The sequence below is a fragment of the Mandrillus leucophaeus genome, unplaced genomic scaffold (assembly GCF_000951045.1).
Source record: "Mandrillus leucophaeus isolate KB7577 unplaced genomic scaffold, Mleu.le_1.0 Scaffold499, whole genome shotgun sequence".
Classification (NCBI taxonomy): domain Eukaryota; kingdom Metazoa; phylum Chordata; class Mammalia; order Primates; family Cercopithecidae; genus Mandrillus; species Mandrillus leucophaeus.
This window is the reverse complement of record NW_012105353.1, coordinates 1,878,125-1,886,117: the sequence shown is the minus strand read 5'-3', so window position 1 is coordinate 1,886,117 and position 7,993 is coordinate 1,878,125. Positions and strand designations below refer to the sequence as shown.

The 7,993-nt window shown below is 43.6% G+C and overlaps 1 pseudogene across 1 annotated transcript; it reads left to right on the top strand.

Moving 5' to 3' along the window:
• Positions 1–324: 324 nt before the first annotated feature.
• LOC105550791 lies at positions 325–1,670 on the top strand (annotated as a pseudogene). Its single transcript, XR_001007770.1, has 2 exons — positions 325–361; positions 706–1,670. The product of XR_001007770.1 is annotated as an HAUS augmin-like complex subunit 1 pseudogene (transcript).
• Positions 1,671–7,993: the final 6,323 nt, after the last annotated feature.

Below are 7,993 nucleotides of genomic sequence, written 5' to 3'. Positions count from 1 at the left end.
AACTCAGGAACTGCCTCTTCCTTTCCTTTAAAAATCCACTTGCAACTGCCACTAATCCAGAGTGTATATTCAGGGCAACTTGAATCTATTCTCTTGAGGACTAATCTCTAACCTTTTTTCCCTCTTGCCCAAATTCCTGTCTAAGGGACCTGGGAAGTTACGCCATAACATCACAAACCGTATAACATCACAAACCCTAACATCTCATCAGGTGAATTTTATTTAACTCTGTATAACGTGTTACTTTCCAACCTGACTGGCGTAACACCACCCAACAGAGAAGAAAATGAAAATATTGCTAGTGAAGTGGTGGGAGCAGCAGCTATGGAGCTGCTGGAGGAGAAAGAAACGTTGCTGCGTGGTTAGAAAAAATATTTGGGCCAGGCTTGGTGGTTCACGCCTGTAATCCCAGCACTTTGGGAGGCTGAGGTGGGCGGATCACCTGAGGTCAGGAGTTAAAGACCAGCCTGGCCGATGTGGTGAAACCCCATCTCTAATAAAAATACAAAAATTAGCCAGGCGTGGTGGGGGGCGCCTATAATCCCAGCTACTTGGGAGGCTGAGGCAGGAGAATCGCTTGAACCCAGGAGATGGAGGTTGCATTGAGCTGAGATCACATCACTGCACTCCAGCCTGGGCAACAGAGTGAGACTCTATCTCAAAAAAACAAATAAATGTAAAATAAATATATATATATATTTGGAGATCATCCCATTCCACAGTATGAGGTGAACCCACGGACCACAGAGATTTTACATCACCTTTCAGAACGCAACAGGGTCCGGGACAGAGATGTCTACCTGGTAATAGAGGACTTGAAGCAGAAAGCAAGTGAATACAAGTCAGAAGCCAAGTATCTCCAATACCTTCTCACGGAGAGTGCGAAGTTTTTCCCCTGCCAATCTCTCTAGCACTGGTTCCAGATATCTGAATGCTTTGGTTGGCGCTGCGGTAGCCCTTGAAACAAAGGATGCCTCACTAACTAGTTTTATCCCTACAGTGAATGATTTGACCTCTGATCTCTTTCATACCAAATCCGAAAGTGAAGAAATCAAGATTGAACGGGAAAAACTTGAAGAAAAATCTAACTGCAACTTTAGTGTTAGAAAAATGTCTACAAGAGGATCTCAAGAAAGCAGAGTTGCATCTGTCTACAGAAGGGGCCAAAGTTGATAATCGTCATCAGAACATGGACTTTCTAAAACCAAAGTCAGAGGAATTCAGATTTGGAATCAAAGCAGCAGAGGAGCGACTTTCAACCGGAGGCGCAGATGCTTCTCTGTCTCATCAGTCCCTAGTAGCACTGTCAGAGAAACTGGCAAAATGAAAACAACAGACTATACCTTTGAAGAAAAAATTGGAGTCCTAGTTAGACTTCATGCCGAATCCATCTCTTGCTCAAGTGAAAATTGAAGCAGCAAAGTGAGAATTAGATAGCATCGAAGCTGAACTTACAAGAAGAGTAGACATGATAGAACTGTGACAAGAGCCAAATAAACAGCCTTTTCCCTAAGAAAGTAAATTGAATAGGACTTTACAGAGTTCTTTTTCCTCTTGGCATTTCTTAATAACAAAATTTTCTGTGTTCTTAGATTACAGGATGTCATGATTGATAGAATATGGTTTCTAACTGTGTATTGCATTTTTGTGCCCAAATACATCGTTTTCATTTAAAAAAATCAAAATATCTTACCCCAAAATATGTTTTTTTGCCATATTTTGAAATGGCCCTGCAAAGCCATCTTTGGTGGGGGAAATTTGCATCTGTAAAGAATCCCCATTAATATAACTCGATCTTCCCCTTCCAGGCCCTCCCAATCCCAAAGAGATAAACTGAGATCTGGCACCTTTTAAAGGTCTGAATAGGAAACATTTGCCATCTATTGTCTCTAAGGACATTCATCTGTGACACTTCCTATCAACCTTGGTCTCCACAATCCCTTATCTTAACCCAGACACTCCTTTCTATTGATACCAGGTCTTTAGATAATTTTACTCTCAACCAATTGCCAATGAGAAAATATTTGAACCCACCTGTGACTTGAAAGCCCCCACTTAGAGTTGTCCCACCCTTCCAGATCCAACCAATGTATATCTCACATGTATTGATTGATGCATTATGTCTCCCGAAAACATATAAAACTAAGCTGTAACCCAACCACCTTGGGCACATGTTCTCAGGACCTCTTGAGACTGTGCCTCAGGCCATGGCCACTCATATTTGGCTCAGAACAAACCTCTTTAAATATTTTATAGCGTTTCACTCTTTTTGTCTACAGTCCTGGGTTGCAGTCCTTATACTTGGCCCAAATAAACTCTACTCAGATGAATTTTGCCTCAGATGCTGGGCACAGTGGCTCACGCCTGTAATCCCAACACTTTGGGAGGCTGAGGCAGGAGGATCACTTGAGCCCAGGAGTTTGAGACCAACCTGGGCAATATAGTGAGACCCCATTTCCAAAACGAATAAAATAAGTATTAAAAAATGTGCTTCAGCTTCTTCCTGTTAGGATGGCAGTTTTCTCCTTTAGTTCATTGATGCAAAGAGTCATATTGCTAGGTTTCTTCATGTTGAAGAACTTTCTAATTCTGTTGTTCAATGCCAAAGTCTGTTTGCTAATATTTTATTTAGACTTTGCCTCTATATTTATACATGAAGTTGAAGCTGAGGATCTGTTATTATTGTTGGAATTACCATTGTCTGATTTTGGTATTTAAGTAAGGTTGGCTTTGTAAAATAAACTGGTGAAGTTTGTATCTTTTTTTCCTACTTTCTGAAATAGTTTAAATTGTTGCTACTCAAAGTGTGGCCCATGAACCAACAATATCTGCCTCACCTGGGCTTGCTAGAAATGCAGAGTTTAGGGCCCTGTCCCAGCTCTATTGCATCGGAATCTGCATTTTAACAAGAGCCACAGGTTATCTGTGTACACATTCATTTTGAGAGAAGTGGGTACAAATACCATTAGACTCATTTGTCCACTAAGGATTAGATAAAACTCAGCCATGGGTGATGTGGTCCTCGTGCCTGTTTCACGGTGGATTGCTACTGCCCTTCCCAGTCTCTTCTGTGATCATTGTTCTATTTCAGTCATTGATCTATTTTGGTAACTTCAATTTTGCAAAGAAATCAGCCATTTCCTCTAAATTTTTCAAATTTACTTGTTACTGCTTCTTAGGATTTTTTTAAATTTGCAGTTATGTCACCTTTCTGACTCCTCCTCTTGTGAACTTCTGCTTTCTTTCTCTTTTTCTTGATCTGGCTTATAAGAGATTTGTCTCTATCGTTAGTTTTTTTTTTTTTTGAGACAGAGTTTTGCTCTTGTAGCCCAGGCTGGAGTGTAGTGGCGCGATCTTGGCTCACTACAACCTCCGCCTCCCAGGTTCAAGCGATTCTCCTGCCTCAGCCTGGCTCAGCCTCCCGAGTAGCTGGGACTACAGGCACGCCCAGCTGGGATTACCACGCCCAGCTAATGTTTTTGTGTTTTTAGTACAGATGGGGTTTCTCCATGTTGGTCAGGCTGGTCTCGAACTCCCGACCTCAAGTGATTGCCCGCCTCGGCCTCCCAAAGTGCTGGGATTACAGGTGTGAGCCATGGGGCCCAGCCTCATTAGTCTTTTCTAAGTGCCAGTTTTACATTTATTTATCCTTTGAGCTATTTGAGGGGAGGGTATTTGTTTTCTATTTCACTTGTTTCAGCTTTTATCTGTATAAATTCTCTTCTGATCTCTGTTGTTTTATTATTTTTCTGTTTTTTCCCCTAATTTCTTATGATTGGTATAGGTTATTAATTTTTAGAAATTTTTTAAAATAATGAAGGCATTTAAGGCTATAAATTTTCCTTTAAGCCCTGCTTTCACTGTATGGTCAGTTTTAGTGTGAAGTGTTCTTTTCATTAGTTTCTAGACAGTAATTTCCCTTTTAATTTCCTCTTTATTCTTTTTTTTTTTTTTTTTTTTTGAGACGGAGTTTCGCTCTGTCGCCCAGGCTGGAGTGCAGTGGCGCCATCTTGGCTCACTGCAAGCTCCGCCTCCCATGTTCACGCCATTCTCCTGCCTCAGCCTCCTGAGTAGCTGGGACTACAGGCGCCTACCATCACGCCTGGCTAATTTTTTGTATTTTTAGTAGAAATGGTGTTTCACCGTGTTAGCCAGGATGGTCTCGATCTCCTGACCTTGTGATCTGCCTGCCTTGGCCTCCCAAAGTGCTGGGATTATAGACGTGAGGCACCGCGCCCGGCCTAATTTCCTCTTTATTCTAAGGAGTTTCCAGGAGTGTTTCTTATTTTCCACATTTAAAATATTTCAAACTTCAAATTTTCACTTTTATTATTCCTTAAAATTTTAATACGATTTTCCCTGTGGCCACGTACCTGATCTATTTCTGTAAATGTTTTATGGACATATAAACAAAATGTATATTTTCCATTTGAAGAATGTAAGGATCTCTATGTACTTGTTACACTAAACTGTTGGTTGTATCAATCACTTTGTCTATGCCCTTACTGACTTTTTTGCTTATTAGGTATATCCAGTTCTGAAAGAAGTGAATTGAAATGCCCTACTAAAACTGTATTTTGGCCAGGCGCGATGGCTCACGCTTGTAATCCCAGCACTTTGGGAGGCCAAGGCAGGCAGATCACTTGAGGTCAGGAGTTCGAGACCAGCCTGGCTAACATGGCGAAACCCCATCTCTACTAAAAATACAAGAATTAGCTGGGCATGGTGGCAGGCGCCGGCAGTCTCAGCTACTTGGAAGGCTGAAGCAGGAGAATTGCTTAAACCTGGGAGGCAGAGGTTGTAGTGTGCCAAGATTGCACCACTGCCAGCCTGGATGACAGACAGAGACTCCATCTCAAAAAAAAAAACCAAAAGTCTATTTTTATTCTGTTTGTATTTCTATATTTTTTCACTTTATGATTTTAGTGTTTATTTAGTGCACATAAGTTTATGAATATTGTATATTCTTAATTGTACATTCTTATTATACACAAGTTCTTCTTCATCCTGTTTAGGGTTTTGAACTTCAACTTTCTCCGTACCTCTGCTCTTCTTGCTTTCTTGTTATTGGCATTTTTCTGATATCTTTTTGGCATACTGTTTGCAATTTTTCTCATTTTATTTTTGCATTTTTCCCTGTGAGCAGCATATACCTGGATTTTTACTTTTAACTCTGATAGTCTCTGTCTTGTCTTGAGTGAATTCAATTTAATCACCTCTGGTAAGTTGACTGAATATACTTGATTTCATTTTATTCATCTTACTGTATTAAACTGTTCTTTTTTTTTCCTCTTTTTTTTCTAGTTAAATCAAATTGCCTCTCATTCCATTTTCCCCTTGTGAATACCTACTGTTGTTAGACTTTTAATGGAACTTATAGGTATATGGGCTTTTAAAAAAAAGTCTTTATGTGAGATTTTAAGTGATAAAGTAACAGATACATTAATGGAGTTGAAAGACAAGTTGGTGTCCTTTTGACTGTAACTCAAGTGATCTTTCCACAATACCAGGGCTTTGGAGCAAAACCAAGAATTTCCTTTTTTTTCTTTTATTATTATTATTATTATTATTATTATTATACTTTAAGTTCCAGGGTACATGTGCATAACATGCAGGTTTGTTACATATGTATACTTGTGCCATGTTGGTGTGCTGCACCCATCAACTCGTCAGCACCCATCAACTTGTCATTTACATCAGGTATAACTCCCAATGCAATCCCTCCCCCCCCCCCCCCCCCTTTTTTTTTTTTTTTTTTTTTTTTGAGACAAAGTCTCGCTCTGTTGCCTAGGCTGGAGTGCAGTGGTGCAATCTCAGCTCACTGCAACCTCCACTTCCCAGGTTCAAGTGATTGTCTTGTGTCAGCCTCCTGAGTAGCTGAGATTACAGACATGCGCCACCACACCCGGCTAATTTTTGTATTTTTAGTAGAGACAGGGTTTTGCCATGTTGGCCAGGCTGGTCTTGGATTCCTGACCTCAGGTGATCCGCCTGCCTCTGCCTCCCAAAGTGCTGGGATTACAGGCTTGAACCACCACACCCAGCCCCAAACCAAGCATTTCTAACTTAAAAAACATGGCTCATGCTCAGTCCAGCTTAAGGTCAGGGTTATCACTCTATCCGGGCACAAATCTCATCTTGAATTATAGCTCCCATAATTCCCACGTGTTGTGGGAGGGACCCAGTGGGAGGTAATTGAATCATGGGGGTGGGTCTTTCCCGTGCTGTTCTCGTGATAGTAAGTCTCACGAGATCTGATGGTTTGATAAAGGGGAGTTCCCCTGCACACGCACTCTTGCCTGCTACCGTGTAAGATGTCTCTTTGCTCTTCCTTCGTCTTCTGCCATGATTGTGAGGCCTCCCCAGCCATGTGGAACTGTGAGTCCATTAAACCTCTTTCCTTTATAAATTACCCAGTCTTAGCTAGTTTTTTATTAGCAGCGTGAGAACAGACTAACACAGGCCCTTACTCAGTCATTGACCTACAGGGGTTGGGCTGCCATAGCGGGATCGCAGCCCCCCGGTGACTCCCTTCCTGGGGTCCCTGGGCCTGCGGGGAGGACAGCCATCCTAACAGGAGCCTATCTGGTGTTGTCATTTTAGAAAGCCTTCTGGAGAATGTACTTGGAGCTCCTAATAAGATATCTCGGGCCAAGGAAAATGTCACATTTCTTTGCTCTTGGCAGGAATCCCAGCTCCTTGGCTTGGGAGCACCCTTTCTCCCATGCTGAACAGAAACTTCATTTGGCCATTATGTTCACTGCCAATTACTAAATTATAGGAGAACAAATTAATTTACTTATCACTCGCAGCTTGGGAGATAAACTCGTTCAAAGCAGGGGAAGTGGGGTGATCAAAAGATCTCTGCAGGAAAAAGTTGGGGATCCCCGGGGCCACTTACATGTTGGGTCTGAGTGGGTGAAATCACTCTTCATTACAAAGCTCTCAGAGGATCCGCAGCAGGGGCACCTCATCCACACCCCCCGGCCCCCTCCCGCCCCGCGCCGCCCCCAGCTGGCCTCCAAAGATTGTGGTGAGGTTCCAAATGAGGTGACAGCATTGGAACTTGCTGCATCCTGAACGTGTGCATTGAGTGATGAGGGTGCTGGCGCTGTGGTTGTGGGGACCCTGACTACACAGCCCTGGGTGTGGCTTAAAGTGACAGTCTGCCACTGCCTACCAGCACTACAGACCCCACCCTGCAAATCTCCTAAAGGGAGAAACCTGCTCCCTGCTCCAAGCACGTGGTTGCAGTAGGAACACCTGGGAACACATGAAAGCGTGCTAGGTGGGGTCAGGAGGCTCAGCTCTGTCTGCTTGGGCTCACTGCTAATGTGTGTGAGCTGGGGCTTGCATTTCCTCACCTACAACAAAAGTGACAGACAGAAAGCAGGGAAGGCCCAGGTCGCACCCCCATCCAGTGAGTTCTGCCTCTGCCTGCGCTGCTGCCTGTGGGTTGTGTGTGAAGCACGTGAGGCCCTGTCCCTCAGTGCTCAGCGACGCCGCTGGTGGTCTGAGATGACGATGGCGGTGGTGATCATGAAAACTCACACACTAGCACTTCCACCAAGCCAACTGGTGTTCTAAGGGCTTCACCCATATTAACTCGTTAATATTCACAACCAGCCTGTGAGGTTACTGTTATCACTCCTATTTTACGGAGGAAGAGACACAGGTGGAGCCACTTGTCAGCATTGTGCAGCTGGTACGTGGCGGGGCAGGGCTAGGGCCCGGTCAGGCTCTGGGGCCTGTGTGCGGGCACCACTGTGCGCTGTCTGGTCTGTCCTGGGAGCCGAGTTAACCAAAAGCAGCACAGAGATCATGAAACTTCATTCTAACCTGAGCTTTCAACCTCCTCCCTCTCATCAAATTTTACTTAAAAAAATTTCAGAAACTAGCAAGAGTCGAAATGGCCCCTTGTCCCTGTGGCCCTGGGGGCATCTGCAGGAGGGAGGTGGCCCTGGGGCTGGGGAGAGGATTCTCCTGGTATTTG